Here is a 16300-nt window from a genome sequence, read left to right on the forward strand (position 1 = left end):
AAGATTGTAAGGTTCCAACAATGTGCATGTCTCTTTTTATCTATTGACTTGTGTTGTCTCTTACTTTGTGACATAAGGTGTAAAAATAAAGATGAACCTTTCACATGTTTCATATTGTTCAATAGAGTTGTTGCCATGGTGCTTGTCTGTTATACGCAACCAAGTGTGTATTGCTAAATACAAGCAAATGAATTGAACACTTAGGCCAGGGAAAGCATAGATGACGTTGACTGTTGTCTTTAATCATAGAGATGCAAGTTTAAGTGAATTAAAGGAGACAAAAGTCACTCTTTAGGCCAGTTTAATATGAGCTGACCGCCTTCAAGGTTTCCTTCCAATTCTCTACCAACAGACTTTTTTCATAATCCGCAGCTACGCTTCTTTGTGCTACATATTTGCCCAACTAATGGCAACACCCCTCGTTCTTCAGCGCCATTTCCTATTTGCACATGCTATGGCTTGTATATCATGCGTGTTTGTATCAAAGATGCCCGTTAAATTGCCCCCCACCATAGGGCAAGTAAATTGCGCTTGAAAATAGCGTTTGCTGAATGTGACTAGCCACAATTAGTATGGCGAATTGCATTGCAGAAAAGCTGACTTTACAGTCTTGAAAAGGCTCTATTGAGCTAGGACAAGAAAACAAGTGGACCAGTTTGTGCTTCTCATGCTTGCATGGACTTGATTGGCTTGGTTTGATTGCTTTATTAGTAAGCAACAACATTCTCAGTTTCACTACATAGCATTAGTGACGCGGCATGGTATTCAAACATATGTGGTCCAGTGTCATGTTGTGCTCTGTATCCTATAGAAAAAAGAAAATGGTGGGGGGGGCGGCAGGCTGATGTGCCATCCCTAGTAGCACCACTGCATGTGAATAAGCACAGCAAAGGCTGCATGTGCAATCCTTTATTCCGTCTTATGTTCTCTCTCTCTATTCTCACCGCCTCCTGACATTGATATATTATCTCATTCAGGCGTACAAAATGCAAATTATTTGCGCAATAGCACAAGAGCACAGTAAGTGCAGCTGCTTTGCCGTCGTGGCAGTGGGAACAAGAGGGCCTATCCCAGTGTCACAAAACGAGCGCTCAAAAAAGGGCGCGCCGCCAAATTCTCGCGACGAAACCCCGGAGTGACGCTGCGAGGTCAACGATAAAAAAAGAAAGAAAAAAGAAAAGCATCCAAAGGCTCGCCGGGCACGCGTCCTTCCCTCAGAAGCGTGGGCTCGCCGACGAACCACATCTCATCGGCTCCCGAGCTAGCCCTCGAATGTTCTAGATGAAAAGGGGCGGGTTGATGCCGGGTGGCGTCATCCTTCCCGGACGGCCTTCGAACCGTCTCGCCCTCTCCCCAGCCTTCGCTGCGTATCGCGCCGACGAAATAACGAGAACTTTCTGGAATCTCGCGCGGAGGGTATTTAATGGAGCAGCCGAGATGAGAGGTGAGGAGAAGACAGAAGTTAGCGCCAGAGCGCGTAGGCATTCCGCTGTGTAGTCGGCAAAGGTTATGTCCGTAGGGACAAAGCAGGAGAAGAAGAGGATTTCCATCTGAGGGGTGAAGGCTCGAGCTACAGGCAAGAGCGTGTGTCTACCGCTATCGAGCGAAGACGCGTGGCAACAGCTGCGGGTGTGAAGCGGACGTGTTTCGGGCGAAGAAGTTTGAAGCTTGGAGAGGAGCCAAGTGAAGACGTGAGGTTTCCTGGAAGAGAAACTTCCGGGGCAGCGGAACGACAGAGGTTTCCTGGAAGAGAAATTTCGGGGGCAGCAGAACGACAACAACGCTGGACTTTGAGTGAGTGATTCTCGGAAGAGTATCATCCAGACCTTTGTTCCAAGAACTTTGGACTGAATAGGTTTTCTATCTCTTTAGTCTTTAAGTGTCTTGGTTGTTCAATGCATGCGACTGCATTGTAGTGCGTATTGTTGTCTGAGTCCGTTGTTTTGAGTGTGGCTGATTGTACTGTGTAGTACGTTGTTTGATTGGTGACATATTGTACTCGACTATTGTGGAGTGTGCATACTGATGTATTGTTTTTGATCTGCCATTAGTGAGAATATAATTCTGTTTTGTTTATCAACTCTCGGCTCTGACTTGTTCTTTGGGCCACAGCCGGCGTCCGCTGGCGCGTCAAAAAGGACCACCTCTAAATTGTCCACGCTTTCGTGGTGCAGTTCGGGGGGCCGATACTTCGGCCCTTGGAATTAGCCCGGCGATCGCCTCCCTAATTAACGGGACCTGTGGCAATTAATCTGGCGTCCGCGACAGGACCTTTTGGTGCGCAGTGTGTCCAAAGTAGTGAGAAAGGGCCTCAAGTTGTTTATAGTGCTATCGGAACGATTTTGTGTGTTGTTCAGTGTTCTCGTAACGAGTGCAGGGGAGTGTTCCGATAGACTGATTTAGGCTGATATTTTTTGCAAGCGGCAAGGTTTTATTTGCGAGACACAATCGATCTTGAAAAGTTAGTAGCTCTTGGTGAGAAGATAGGTCTTTCTGGCGCCGAACTACGGAAGTGGGTCACCCAGAAGGAAAAAGAAAAAAAAGAGAGAGCCAAGGAAGAAAAAGCAGCTGAGTTGGAGAGAGAAAGGCTGGCCACTAAAAGAGCAAAGGAAGAAAGAGAGCATCAATTGAAGTTGGAGTTGGAGAGAGAAAAGTTGGCAGCCGAAAGGGCGAGAGAAGAAAGAGAGGCAAAGGAGCGACAGCTGAAGGAAGAAACAGAGCAACAATTGAAGTTGGAGCTGGAGAGAGAAAGACTGGCAGCTAAGAGGGCGAAAGAAGAAAGAGAGGAAAGAGAACGGCAGCGACAGCACGAGATAGAACTCGAGCGGCTCCGTTTGCAACAGCGAAGTGAAACTCCGGTCCAAGCGAGAGTTGAAAGCAGCGAACGGGAGGACCACGGCTTCCGCTTGAACCCAAGCAAGCTGCTCGTAGCGTTTGATGAAAGGAAGGACGACTTTGACGAGTACGTTCACCGATTTAAGACGATTGCGAGGAGCCAGAATCGGCCGGAACATCAATGGGCAACTGCTTTGAGTACTTGCTTGAGTGGTGAAGCGCTCAGTGTGTACGGTAGGCTGACGCCGACCGATGCAGCCAACTATGCAAAGGTGAAAGCTGCTTTGCTGAAGCGATTTAGATTTACTGTGGAAGAATTCCGGGACCGATTTCGGACAGGAAAGCCAGCTGATGGTGAGACGGCTACGCAGTATGCCGCCCGACTATGCCATTAATTCGACAGATGGATTGAACTTTCAGGGACAGCACAGGAGTACGATGAGCTTAGAGAGCTCCTAATTAGAGAACAATTTCTTACTAGTTGCTACCCAAGCCTGTCACTGTACTTGAAAAAGAGGAGAGCTAAGTCACTTGAAGACATGCTTGAATTAGCTGATAAATTCTTGGAAGCGCAAGGTGGCACTGATTTGGCCAAATTCAAGAAGGAGTGTCCCGAGGATTCGAAGAAATCGGCTCCCGAGGAAAAGACGCGTGCACCGGAGAACATTCCGCGATGTTTTCTTTGTAACCGAGTGGGTCACCGTGCTAAACACTGCCGAACTAACTTCACGAGCCCCACGGTTGTAAAATGTTTCAAATGTGGTCAGACTGGGCACAAGGAAGACGCATGTCGTAACGGAGCGAGTCAGACTCACCAGGTATCCTGTGCACAAGTGGCACCAAAAAAAGTTGATGACGTCACCGATGAATTTGTAGAGTTGAAAATGGGGAGAAAATCCCTATTGTGGGTGCTGTGATGACAAAACAGCCAACCGGTGTTTCGAAGGGAATGCCAACGCTGCCTGGAAAAGTTGCGGACAAAAAGATTACGGTGTTAAGAGACACTGGCAGCTCCACTGTTTTCGTGCGGAGAAATTTGGTACGGGAAAGTGAGTTAACAGGCAAAACGAAACCGGTTTGCCTAATTGACCGTACAGTTTGGATGCTTCCCGAAGCAGAAATTGAGGTTGAAACCCCGTACTTCAGCGGGAAGGTTACTGCTTTATGCATGACGATTCCCCTGTACGACCTCGTCATCGGAAACATCGACGGGGCGCGAGGGCCGAATGATCCAGAACGTTTGGGGAAAGACCCGAAGATAGAGCCCTCGCCAACCCAGCGGCCGCGAGATACAGTAGAGGAGCATCTCGTGACGGATCTCGTTCGAGCCCAAGGTGAAGCCGCGGTGCAAGGGACCATGAATGATAAGATGATCGTGTTGAATGAGTTCACGTGCTGGGCAGCTGGACGTACGTCGGCACGACCTCAACTTACCGGCAGTGTAAAGGTGACGGAGTCGGCCAGCCGTGCCAAATGTAGAGACATGAAAAAGCAGGTAAATAAACAGACAGGACCCGTCGAATGTTATGACCCGTTAACGGTGTCGCAAGTGACAACGATGGCTGAGACGCCGCCTCAGATACCGTCGTTGGAAAGGGCTCGCCGAAAAAGAACGAGGAAAAACAAGAAGAGGTCGAGCGAGCACCGCAAGAAAGGGCGCAAGCACCGCTCAAGGTACACAAAATAGGTGCTGAGGTGGAATCGAATTGTGCTTGGCAGGGCTGAGTGCTATATGTTTTGTTAATGTTCTTGTTATCCTTTGTCACAAGTGTCGAAGTGTTTGTGCTGTGACGTGAGGTATAGTATTGTACAATTGTGGTAATGAGAGCTTTGTATATTTGTATTGTTTGGAATATGTGATGGAGCATTGTATTCATGTACCTGTGGCTATACTCTATGTGTTGTCAGATTGAATTGCAATGTACAGTTGTATTGAGTGTTCTATTGTGAATGTTAAGTGTCATGAGCGACGGTTTGTGTTACAGTCCTTCAGAGTGTGTGGTGACTGTTCGCGCTCGTTTGTGTAGTTTTGAATATTATGAGATAATATTCTTAAAGTGGCGGGCAGTGTCACAGAACGAGCGCTCAAAAAGAGCGTGCCGCCAACTCCTAGCGACGAAACGCGGGAGTGACGCCGCGAGGTCAACGATAAAAAAAAGAAAGAAAACAAACATGCAGACTCCCCGGGTGCGACTCCCTCGGAAGTGCAGATTCGCCGAGGAACCTCCTCACCCCACAACGGCGGCCGAGCAAGCACTCGAACTTTTTAGATGGAAGGGGGCGTGGTGAGGCCGGGTTGAGTCATCCATCGCGGACGGCCTTCGAGCCGTCTCGTCCTCTCCCCAGCCTTCGCTGCGTATCGCGCTGACTAAATGACGAGAACTTTCTGGAATCTCGCGCGGAGGGTATTTAATCGAGCAGCCGAGGTGAGAGATCAGGAGAAGACGGAAGTTAGCGCCACAGCGCGTAGGGTATCCCGCTGTGTAGTCGGCGAAGGTTTTGTCCGTAGGGACAAAGCAGGAGAAGACGTGAGGTTTCCTGGAAGAGAAACTTCGGAGGAGAAGACGGAAGTTAGCGCCAGAGCGCGTAGGGATTCCGCCATGTAGTCGGCGAGGGTTTCGTCCGTGGAGACAAAGCAGGAGAATAAGACGATTTCCACCTGAGGGGTGACGACTCGAGCTACAGGCAAGAGTGTGTGTTTACCGCTATCGAGCGAAGACGCGTGGCAACAGCTGCGTGCGTGAAGCCCACGTGTTTCCGGCGAAGAAGTTTGAAGCTTGGAGAGTGGCCAATTCAAGACGCGAGGTTTCCTGGAAGAGAAACTTCGAGGGCAGCGGAACGACAACAACGCTGGACTTTGAGTGAGTGATTCTCGGAAGAGTATCATGCAGACTTTTGTTCCAAGAGCTTTGGACTGAATAGGTTTCCTATCCCTTTAGTCTTTAAGTGTCTTGGTTGTCCAATGCATGCGACTGCATTGTAGTGCGTATTGTTGTCTGTGTCCGTTGTTTCGAGTGTGGCTGATTGTACTGTGTAGTACGTTGTTTGGTGGGTGACATATTGTATTCAACTATTGTGGAGTGTGCATACTTGTGTATTGTTTTTGATCTGCCATTATTGAGAATATAATTCGGTTTTGTTTATCAACTCTCGGCTCTGACTTGTTCTTTGGGCCACAGCCGGCGCCTCTGGCGCGCCGAAAAGGACCACTTCTAAATTGTCCACGCTTTCGTGGTGTGGTTCTGGGGGCCGATACTTCGGTCCTTGGAATTAGCCCGCCGATCGCCTCCCTAATCAACGGGACCTGTGGCAATCGGAGTGTTGAAGAGCAAGTTCCGCTGCTTGCAGCACTTTCGAACGATGCTCTACAACCCCGATCAAGCAGGGCGAATTATTTATGCTTGCGCTGCTCTCCACAACATTGCATGGGACGCGGGGGAGTGGACCTTGGATGAGTATGTTGGGGACATGCCACCAGCTGAGGATGACGATGGGGAGCCAGGAGAGAGCCATGTGCTCACACCGCGCAACGTGCTGCTCAGAGGACAGCAGCAGCGCAGCGCTGTCGTGGGCGTTTTTTGAAGTGCACAGGAACGCGGTAAGCTGTCATATCACACACATAATTTATTCATACTAATTCCAGTGCACCCAGGCAAGACAGGGCCGTGTTTGCCACAACACAAAGTACTTACTCGTGCTTCAACTTGATTCATGGTGGCAATGGAAAAATGTTGCATTTTCTTTAAACGTCACATGAAATAGGCATTGGAAACACCCTTTTCTATATCAGTGATCACAGTCACAACAGACTAGATTGGAGCAAGCGCATATGAGGGTCACCCTGTGCTGACTGTGGCCATCAAAAGATTGTGAGAACAATGCAGCAACGTCACACGACTTCTTTTCGAAAACGCATAAAAATTGCAGTTACATTAGAAACATGTTGCAAGAACGCATGATACATATGTCCGTCTCTTCTCATAGTCATTGACTGCAAGTATTCAATTGTACACGCTAGGCTTGCCGAGCACAATGCCGTGCCGGCTTTTTGTTCATTGTCCTCAACATTCTATAAATATTTAAATAATATTTCATTTGATTTGAATTCTCGACTACAGTGATACGGCAATGCTACAAAATACGTAAATCAAAGCAGCAAATAACATGTGGGTTGTTTTCATGACAGCAATCTCGCTTGATGACAGCTCAGCAATCTCGCTGCTCCAAAAGCATACCACGTTCAAAATTAATTCCTGCAATGAGTAATTTACAATGAAAACTAGATGAAAACGGTTGGTTGGTTGGTTGGTTGGTTGGTTGGTTGGTTGGTTCCTCAACACCTTGGCGCAACCCACCTAGGGGGATAGGCCATGATTGGGACGGTGTCTTGCTTTTTAAATTATTTCACTTCTTGAAAGAGAGGGTCAGATTAATTAGGTAATATAGGTAATAATAAAAAGGTGTTACATTTCAAAAAAAGAACTTTGAAAAGAAAACATATAAACATACAAAAAAGAGAAAAAATATTATACATAAATCAACTTAAGTTATCTATTTTTAGAATTCCATTCTTTTAGATTCTCGTAAGAAATTTGTAACAGCGTTAAAAACGCTCCTGTGGCTGAATCCAAATGCGGCTGCGCCAATAGAAAGAATCACCGGAAGTGTCAAGTTTAAGCCCAACTTTCGTAGGAGTTCTTCTAGTGAATTTTCCCTTTGAGTTTTCAATTTTCGGCATGACAAAAAGAAGTGCTCCAAAGATTCCCTCTCATTACAATAAAGGCACAAAGGCGAGTGTGCCAGACCCGACCTGTGAAGGTAAAAGTTCAATGAGGGGACTCGACAACGCAGCCTGGCAATTACTATTTCTTCCTTCCTTGATGAACACCACTTGTTCTTCCAAAAAAACTTTAGCTGTGTGAAGTATGATAGAAACAAAGGGGATTTTTCAAAGTTATTGGCCGTTGTGCGTTTTTCAAAGCGTGCTGCTGTTATATAATCAGAAGTAGGCAAAATAGGTAAAACAGGACAATCAAGGGAAGATACAGCTAGTGCATCTGCATGCTCATTCAGAGCTAAACCTCTATGGCCTGGTACCCAAACTAGTCGGACGAGTCGCACATGTGTAGGAATGAGCGAGTAGAAAGTTTCTAAGGTGCGCGAAAAAGTTGGTGAGCTTAAGGCAGTACAGACCGAGAGACAGTCTGTTATAACAATCACCGCTGATAGATCTTGCGGCACTTTACGCAATGCAAGGACTATTGCCAGTAGTTCAGCTTGGTAAATAGGTGTAAAGTCGGGTAATCGAATTGCGAAAGCCCAATCTAGAGAGGATGATACGATTCCTACACCAGCCTTCTCTCCATAAACCGAAGCGTCAGTCGCTATCACAATGGATGTTTCTAGATTGGCCAAATGATCTTCCAAAATGCCATTTATATACTGATATGGCAAAGTTTTTGCATTTTGGGATATATATCGTCAAATTCTATCCTAATTGCATCTACAGTGTTGAGCACAAGTGTTTCCCAAAGGTTAACTCTTAAGGGCTCCAAAAGTTTCTGAGTAAATATTACTTGAGGACACCTTAATTTAGGCCATTGGTGGTTGAAGAATGAGATCTGCTGGCTAATGAACACATACTGTGCCCTCCGCTGAGGTGATGCATAGATTTTAAGGAATGTACGTACTGTTAGAATATGAAATCATTTGATAAGAGAAGGCAGGCGGAATTCTTCGTATAGGATATTGTTGGCAACATATTTGGGTAGCCCTAGGCATAAGCGTAAAGATTCGCGTTCTAGCAGAATCAGTGGTCGAACTCTGTAGGCCGGAGAGCCAGAAAACAAAACACAGCCGAATTCTAGTATCGGTCGAATGTACATGCAATATATCATAATGAGCACGTCTCAACGCAAACCGGCACGATAATTACTGAGCCTGCGCAGCATCCCTACGGCACGTGCTCCTTTAGCGGCCATGTTTTCTATGTAAGGACTCCAGTTTAGTGTTTCGGTGTAGGTTACCCCCAAGTACCTAACTGACTCGACCTGAGGTATGGTGTCCTGCCGGTACGTTAGTGAAATTCGCACTGGGGCATTTTGTGCGAAAACTATGATTGTACTTTTGTTTGTATTGAGGCATAGGTTGATATCCTCCAGCCACGTTTCCAGACTATTCATGTATGTCTGCAGAATCAGGTACAGTGTGTGAATATCCGCCGACGCAGCAAAAAATGCAATATCATCGGCATACACATAGACCTGTACATCTTGCTGTATGGGAATGGAACATAGTAGAGCAATAAATAGTAAGGGCGATAGTACTGACCCTTGCGGTATACCTCTCGTTTGCCTGTATACTGAAGAGTTGACACCAGATTGTGAGCAGTAAAATTCTCTATCACCTAAGAAAGCATGGATCCAGGCCACAAAGTATTGAGGCAGTCCTAAATTCTAAAGTGAATCTAGCAGTTTAACAGTTGCTGGCATGTTGCTGTGATGATGACCATTTTCATTAGTGAAACTGTGCGACATACCCACTTGCTAGTTTAGTGATCACAAAAAAGACTTGGTTGTAGTTGTACCTTAGCCTCATTGCGCTGAAATGACAATATCACAGTGTAAGCAATTTTCGGCAGGTAAACATGCTTCATGAAGAATGCAGCGAGCTGCGAAACAATGTGAGGCTAAAAGATATCACAGTCCAACACCATGTGGTAATGCTGCATAAAAAGCGCAGTGAGCTAGAAAACAGTGAGGCAACACAAATATCACAGTGCTAAAACATTCACAAAAAATGTCAACTATACGCTCTTGGTCTTCGTATGGGTGACTAGACACCTTTAAGATGGTGGGGGGAGGGGGGAGACGCTGCCTCACGAGTAGGTCGAACATAAATTGAGAAAAGCATATATCGAACATCAAAATAGATGAAAGACGTGAAGAAAAAAAATGCTGTTCTCCTTGTACAACGTATATGCTTACTTAAAGCTAATAATATGTGGTAAATGCAAAAAAAACAACGTCTGAAATAAAACATTGACTAAAACACGTAAACGTATAAAAACTAACAAACCAATAATGCATGATAAACAATTAAACCATTAAAAACATGATGTAAAATTTAAAATAACTATGTATCTCTTTCCCGCAGAGGGCCCTCAGCCATGGCCTGCTCCAAGGATTGGACTACCTGCAGGATGCTCTCCTGTGCTGCTGCCGCCCGCTCCTGTGCTGCGGCCACCCGCTCCTGTGCTGCTGCCATACGCCGCGCTAGAGAAGTGATGTGGATGGCTGACCTTTTGATCCCCTGCACCGCCTGCAGTGAATCATTATGGTGGAAATGTTTGCATGAGCTGCTGAAGAATTCTCAACCATCTCGTGGCTCGAAGCTGCTGCTGCGGAGAATTGCAACGTGCACAACAATTTCCCCTCAGTTGAAAATTCATTGGCCTGGTGGCACCCTTTCAAAGTGTGAGGCTTCGTGTACAAGTTATGCCCTCTTCGTTTGGATCAACAAACAATTGCTGGAACTATTCTTCATTCATCTCCTTAAATGCATCTCTTACCTTCAAACAGCCCTTTTCAGGGCTGACTAACCTTTTGCCCGGCAGTTTATCATTGCAGATGTCAGATACCGTGCCCTCAATACAATGCATGTTTCTTATTTACAGCCCAAGTTCGTTTCAGTCATCATAACAGAGCATTAAAAATGTTCAAACCCTTTACGTAAAATTTAAACAAACGGTCTACTCACATCAAGCAACTGCTCAGTCAGCTCGAGGCTCTGGTCGCACTGCCAAGACACCCGCAACAAGGTGTCGGTGCGCCGTGGCCTCTGTCGACGGCGAGGCCGCACAGGAGGCTGAGACACTGAAAACATGCAGCATTTTCGTCACCGCATGCTTTGGTAGGCTTTCAGTCTATGGCCATGTTGTGAATAATTGGATAATTCAAATAACATACGAGAGGTTATTTTCTCAAAACGCTTTGATGATCAATAACTTACCCGGTGCAGCGGGCATGCTTTCAGGGTAACTTGGGGGGCCTTCTGTGGAGTAAAGAATAAAAGTTCACGAACTGGGGGCACATATGTCCTATAATCAATAAAACACTAAGTTCTCAGATGCTTGTGTCACTGTCACCTGCAGCCGCTTCAGTGGCTTCCACCTCCACTGCAGGAGCGGGAACATCCGCCTGCTGGAAAGTGTCGTGGGCATAATCTTTCAGAAAAAGGGTATTCGTTACTCTGGCTATTTGACAACCTTACGTACTAAACATCTGTGGAAATGTTCTGCAGCTATTTAGTGGTCATTGATATCACGTATTACCATTTTATTGCATGCACTTGCCCGCAGGCATTGCGTGTCTGTTATGATAAATAAATACGCCTTTTACTGCAAGGGCTGCAAAGTGAGATTTCAGTTGACAAACCTACCTGCTTTTGAATTCTTTTTCCTGCACTATCTTACTGTTCAACAAGGTTCCCCTAAAGGCACCCCTTACAAAATGGGCAAACTCTCTCATGGCACTTCTCAGGAACCCGTGATACTGCAGCGGCAGAGTGCTTACCCGTTGATATTCGAGGCAAGCGACCACGCCACCGAAGCGTGCCAACCCGGTTAGCTGCAACAAGCGACCACGGAAGCCTGGCAGACGACCCCCTCCAGTGCCCCTGGAAATATACACCAATGTCAAAGAACAAATCGCCCGCACATTCGACGGTCACTCACGTTTGTGCCTCCTTGATGGCAGCGGCGTCACGGCGGGCCTCGTGCACCTGCCTGCGGCACCAAGCCTGCCACTCATCCACGTTTTTCTGCGCAGGGCCTTCAAGGTTTAGCGAGTGGCTGAGCTCTTGCCACAGCCGCCGCTGCTCGGCGACCGTGACGCCATGCTGCAGCTAAATGGCTATCGCCGCGAGCTGTGGATGTTCAGTCATGAAGGTGAGCACCAGCGCGCGCAGACCCTCGGAAACGCGGATGAGCCACTGCTGCTGGTGGCTAGCGGTGCCGTTGCCCTCCGCCATGACTGCGCTCAACCGAGCCAACGACTTTGAAAGTAGCGCCGTTTAGTAGTGGAATTTTGAAAACAGTAACTGCTTGAAACAAAGTTGTACCTAGCGCCACCACTAACCGTCCCGCTAAATTTAGTGTTGTTTAGAACAATAACAGAAAAAATACGTTTGGATTGTATCGTATTCCTTATTAAACAATTGAAAACTAGTGTCAATACATTTTAATAGTGCGCAATATTAGTCAAACACTTCTGAACATGTTACAAACACTTTGTACTTTGCTATACGGTCCCCAAGTCGACGTCAAAATGATGACGCAAGCCTCCAATTCCCTCATTGGCTGTTCACTTCCTCTCGTCCTCGCGACCTTTGCGGACCGCCCACTTTTTGACGTCACCGACAGACCACCTCCGTCCGGATTTGGAATTTGTATATAATTGCACCACTGCATTGTACCCCAAGAAAACTTTTTCGCACATTCATTAGTACTAACTTGTACCATGGTGAACATTATTATCTACTGGACTGCATTAGTGATATTGCACGAAATAGAGACCATGCTACTTGCTACTACAAGCAGTTTTTACTTTCATAAGTGCGTATTGAAACTAGTCGCAGGGTCCAATCTAAATAACTCAAATGAAAGTTCAATAGCCAAAATTATTGTTATTCTGTGTTATTTCATCTTCTTCTTTACCGCCATGTCAATCACGCAAGGATTCCAACTCGTCCAACTTTCTATTCTACTTAAGAATAATTATGCAATTTGCGTATTCTTGCTTCGGGTCCATCAATCTGTGACTCTGAGCAAGCAAAGTGTATAGATCCCTTGAAATCTCTCGTCATGCTACGCCAAATATTTAGTGGGAAGCTCACAAAGGTTCTAACCATCGAGCCATTTACAAATTCTGACTTTGATTCGGTTGGCGCAACTGAGGTGTGTTAAATTATTCTCAGTGTATTCAGTATTCTTGCGAATGTGAAAACAGGAGCGATCTCTGTGAGAACGCTGTTAGTTTGTTCCTGAATCCCTCGCAGAATGTTCGACTTTTATGGGCTTTGTGCTTCAATGGCTGCCAAAAGTCTTCACTCATTTGCAAACCGGTTTAGTTGCTTTCTTTTTCTGTGTGATATGCACCAAAACATAAAATATTTCCGAGAGCATTTCTAAACTTTTCTTAAATTTTAACGCACAATTTTGCACAAATCTTTCCTATAGGTTATTAGTAAATTTTTTTAACAACAGTATTTAATTAGTGTGTAAACATTGAAGCGGTCACCAGCAAACCAGGCAGCCTCATAGCCATAAGTAGTCGAAAGGGCAAAAGCAAAAACGCCATTAAAAATAAGTTTTACTATACCGTTGTGCTTTCGCCCACTTTTTCGGAGCAGTTATACCGTTGAACTTTTTTTCTGTCAGTGTCCGCAGAATAGCTCTCAGAAACAGTTCCTCGCAGCAATGCTTGCACGCCTCGACCACCAGCCGCTTTTTCAGAAATCAGTCTTGAAATGCGGGAAAGATCGAGCTTCACGCCGCAAAGTGATGAGGGCGCTGTTGAACTTTCTATGAGCAACCCACCACTTTGAAAGTTTGTGGCACTTCTGTGTAAGCGTACGCGTGTTTCAGTTTATCTCTCTCTGTTATTTCTCTCTTTCTTACTGTAGTGTCTCCTCGTACGCCTTTCCCAGTGCATGGTAGCCAACCACATATTTGTCTTAGAGTTAACCACTCTGCCTTTCGACATCAGGTTTCTCTCTCTCTCTGAAGTACTACAAGAGAGTAATTTTTCCCGCAATATATATCGCCCTACGGCTCTCTCCCGTCTTTTTGTTTTCCTAAAAACTCGAAGACTGCTTATTCGCAATCAAGAATACCATGAGGCGGTGACAACGCTTATGACGTTCGTGAACTGAACGTGTCGTACTAGTAGCGTTGAAAAGAGAAAAGAGGCAAGACATAAAACAGCGGTTTTCACTATGATACAGAATGACGCCTGAAGGAATATAACAAATTTATAAGCCCAGTAGCCCATTCAGACTCTCAATCTGCGCATTCACACAGTCGTCTAGGGAGGGTATTGCTAGTGCATATCTCGGGCGAACGCAGTTGACTGCATGGCACTGACACAGCAGAAGACGTCAGCTCGGTACCGTTCGCGCTTTGTAGTGAATGCATCCAAGCATAGGCTCGGACACCGTATAGAGCAGTTATTCAACTGTCAATCTTTCTCTATATTTCCTGATGTTTGGTGATGTTTCTCTTACAAGCAGAATAGGTCGTCTTCGTATACTTCATCAGATACATGAGAAAACCGGTTGACAGTCAGAGGACAACCTGTAGTAACGTATAGCCAGCCTATGAATTCCAAAAAATTGTAATGCCACACACGCTGCTTTCATTTTTCGTGGCCGGCCCATTGCCCGTGTTGATACCATTTTAGATGAAATTCGTTAATGATTGCGCCTATCACATAAAATCTAGTATTGCCTTTGCTAGAGCAAACGCTATCCACATGATGTTCATGTTGCCAAAGACGGTACATGCACTGGCGAAACGGGACTGCCTCTTAAAGAAGCCGTGACGCCAAATTACAAACTCGAGATGTAGCGTTCATTTCATTGCTTGGTATGAATGAGATTTGTTAGTGAAGTATGAATAGGGTTCGTTACGTAGAAGTTATTCTTCTTTGACCGTGAACAACGTCCAAATGATCAATGGCACGTTCCAGGCATTAAGAAATTGACAGCATTTAGGCATGTTTAGCGAAATCTTATGCCAAACCTCAAGCGCAGAGGGAGAGGAATTGACCAGCAATTACGTAGACAATTCTGTTTTGATCGCGGTGTCTACATGTCCTACCCTCCAGTGATGACGTCTGGTGGCCTGTCAACGGGTTCACTTGCACTGCTTTGCTTGGTGTGTGCAGCGTGTTCGTTTGAATGGTGCATTTTATTTGTGCTGCTTTGGGTGATTTGTCATGCAGTCGTGAGTGTGAATGCGATAATTTGAAGTAACGGACGACACAAAGTAACAATCACGTATACTGGTCATTTGCTTTACTAGCCAGCGTGGCCCAAATGTGCGTCTCCAGCTACGCCATCGCTGCTCAGTCAGGCGACGATTTCAGAATCACTGCTCAGAAGAGGATCGAACCGAAAGCTATGCACTACGCTGCAAATCGCCGTGATTCTATATTTCTCGGTTTTTTCATCGTCATTTCTGGACGCCCATGACGGTGGCGAAACATGCCTATACACGGGCGCGCCGAGCACATGAATTGTCAACTGAAACTGCCTTCACAATTTCTTGTGTCAACGTGATCAGATAGGCCATGACCGCGTAGGGTGACCACTTGGCAGCGCTGAAGATTTGCGGGCTTTGCACCCGTTTCAAATTTCATTCGATACTGGTCATACTAATCTATATTACAAAAACTGATTCGTCTTTCTATTGCATTATCAGTGCGGATCAAGGGATTGATAACTACGCGTTGACGCAAAAAAATAAACTCGACATGCTTCAAGTTGATGTCACTGCTGCTTTAATGTTCGATTAAACAGTCGAACGCGGACACCGCAAATAAATTACGGAAACAGTGCAACGACACCTTAATACCAAGTGACAACTTCGACAATTGGACACTTTACATACCTCAAACGTCTCGTCCGCAAACGACAAAGTATACATTCCTACATTATTGACTATTTCAAAAAGCTCCAGCTAAAAGGTATAAATGTTTCTATAAAAGCTCTTATTCAGTAATCATCAACTTCTTCCGGCCCCACATTTGTTTTCTTTTTGTTCACAAAATACATCTACCATCACACCATTCGTTATGCCGGACCTCTTCCGCAACCTCAAATACACAGTTGACGCCTCGCATTTCTTAGTTCGGATTAGAGGCGAGAGTACAAAGCATATACACACTAGTGCTAAGGAAATCAGTAGTAGCACTGAAGAAGACAAGACAACTTCTTGAGACGTAGGCTCAAGCACAAAACTTTTAGACGAATTGTGTTATGCTTTAATTGTACCGGTGTTATCAAAAAGCTGGGAAAATTATATTGTGCATCTGGAAAACTATATTCACTTATGACGAAATAAAAGTATTGCACTCCGTCAATGCCCTTGCATACGTGAAAAGCAAGTTATAGAAACCTGAATTCAGGACACCCGTTATGTGTTCGTCGCTAGAGTGAGTAATACCCAAAGAAAGATTGTAGAAAGGAAGGGAAATTCAAGAGTGCGCTTTCATTCCCTATGGACAGTATTATTTAGAACTAACACATAATGAGGCCAAAGAAAATGTATGGGATATTATCAGCAAATGTGTAATGTAAACGCGAAGAAAAATTTATTTCCTTCATGTTTCTTTTTTCATATCTATAATACCATTATTACTTCTAACATCCCCTATACTTTCTTTAGCATCATTGTCTGCTAGTT

The sequence above is a fragment of the Rhipicephalus microplus genome, chromosome X (genome assembly GCF_043290135.1).
Source record: "Rhipicephalus microplus isolate Deutch F79 chromosome X, USDA_Rmic, whole genome shotgun sequence".
NCBI lineage: Eukaryota > Metazoa > Arthropoda > Arachnida > Ixodida > Ixodidae > Rhipicephalus > Rhipicephalus microplus.